The following is a 2,473-nucleotide window of genomic DNA, read 5'->3' on the forward strand; positions in this document are numbered from 1 at the left end:
AATCTGGATTCCGTCCCAGACACGGGACTGAAACGGCTTTGATAGATCTAAAAACCCAAATCGATGTCCTGAAGGACAAGGGCAAACTAGCAATGTTACTTCTCCTCGACCTCTCTGCGGCATTCGATCTGGTCAATCACCAAATCTTATGCAGGCACCTCCACTCTGCTGCCCACTTCTCACCCCCAGCCACGGCCTGGATCAATTCCTTTCTGAGTAATAGATCTATGAGGGTCTTTTCTCCGTCCGCAGCTGCGGATCCCCCTCCAATTCACTGTGGCGTTCCTCAGGGTTCTTGTGTGTCACCTACACTCTATAATGTCTTTACTAAACCGCTCTTTGATGTACTTGACTTTCTGGGTGTCTCCTACACAAACTATGCTGACGACACCTAGATACTCATTCCCATCAATGTAGACTACTTAGTTGACACCAAGGCCCTTAATGACGTCTACCTGGTCATCCAAGCCTGGATGGCCCAACACTAGCTATGCCTCAATGATGACAAGACAGAGCTCCTCATCCTGGGCCCTTTGCAACACCTTAGCAAACTAGAGCCGTCCTACCAGTCATTTATCATAGATGGCAATACCATCCAAGTTTCGAAAGACACAAAAAAAGGTTTTTACCTTGACGCCACTCTATCCTTATCTCGACAAACAAATGCAGTCAGACCAGCCTCTGCATACACTTGTAAACTCATAGCAGCCTGCAGACCATTTCTGACTACTCCGAATAGTGTCACACTAGCCAGAACCCTCATTATGTCTAAAATTGACTATGGTAGCACCCTCTACTTAGGAACTAGCCAAGAGAACCTGAATAAATTACAAATCACCCAGAACAACGCTATCAGAGCCGCCTTAAACATCCCTCGAAACCACCACATCTTTGAATCCAGAACCAATCTACAGTGGCTACCCGTCAAGCAGAGAATTTCACTGAAAACACTTGCCCTCACGCACAAATGCCTGGCTAACAAGGCCCCCCGTACCTCTGCAGTCGGCTTTCCCGCCATGCGCCTACCTGACCTCAAAGAACTGCCCAGACCTATTGTCTATCGATCCCTAGGTTCAAACTCCAAAAAGCAGGGGCACAAGCTTCCCTGTCCTTGCCTCCAAGTTATGGAATGCCCTCCCTGTCACCATTAGATCTGAAGACTCTTTTAGCTCATTCAAGTCCAAAACGAAATCTTGGCTCTTCAATCAGAACTGAGACATGCTCTGTACACCATAGCCCTACAAGCAACGGCCCATTGATCCCGCCTGTTGTACACTCTTGTCTCTATGTCCCATGTCAAACAGCTGCTCTGTAAATTATGTATATTGATATATTTGGTGAGTATCCTTGGTTTATAATTATGTATGTATATATGCTCTGTATGTAACCCTGCACAAGTTGCGCCCTGATGCCTCCGGGCCTGATGGTGCACGTTACAAATAAAACAAATACAAATACAAGCAAAGTAAACACATATGCGAATGTGAAGAAACCATATACATGAAGAAAATACGCAACCAGAGATGTAGTAAATGTATATACGCAGAAACGCAAGGTAGATGAGACACATAGAAGCTTGCAGCAGGAGAAACTAGAGCATGGGTAAAGCTGCCATGATGAGAAAATCCTTAAAGACTGGTAGAATTCAGGTATTTAAGATAGCAAATAATAGTGTCACTTATGATTCAGGTGTTTCTTTTAAAATGCTCGGCACCTAAAATGAGGAATTACCCATGATTCCTTGTTTTGATTTGCATATGCTCTTAATGGGGCGGGGGATGAATAGCAACGTAAGGCTGCTCTTCACAGAAAGGATAGTAAATGCAACCTCCATGATTAAGAATATTAGGAAAGGCCTGTAACTTGCAATGAAAGTATAACAGCAAGGACCTGGACTAAGTTGAGTCTACAGTGTTAAAGAATGGTCTTTCTAGCTGGTATCGGACTTAGATTTGTATGCATCTAAGTCCACAACTTCACCTGGGTGCTAAGAGGCCATTGCATCACACCAATGGGCCTTTAGTCTTGCCAGACGTGGATTTTGGCTAAAAGCTAGACCATCCACGACACCTCAAGGATATGACTGGCAGGCCTGCCAGACTCTTCCTTGGTCTGAACTTCCTCCGCCTAGACATACCAACTAAGGTTGGGCTTCTTGGACCAACGAATATAAATGCCAGGCAGCCTTTCAGGTTACTCTAGATGTTTGTGCATTGAAATAAAATGGCACGTGATGAGTTTAAATTATTGACTTATTTTCCAGTGGTTTGGTGAAACTAGCCCCATCACCAAGTTCCATCCCACAGAGCAGGGCTGCTTCCGGCTATTGAGGTGGATGGCGGGCGGGGAAGGCAGTTTCAAAGGTAGCTGTTTCGGAGATGGCAGTGGCTACCTCACACCTCAGCTGCCCCTCAAAGCAGTGCCTTGGTACAATGGTAGTCCTCTAACCTCCCCCAATAATCAGAAGGGCAGT

This window comes from Ambystoma mexicanum, chromosome 1p (genome assembly GCF_040938575.1).
Source record: "Ambystoma mexicanum isolate Mex_15411 chromosome 1p, UKY_AmexF1_1, whole genome shotgun sequence".
Classification (NCBI taxonomy): Eukaryota; Metazoa; Chordata; class Amphibia; order Caudata; family Ambystomatidae; genus Ambystoma; species Ambystoma mexicanum.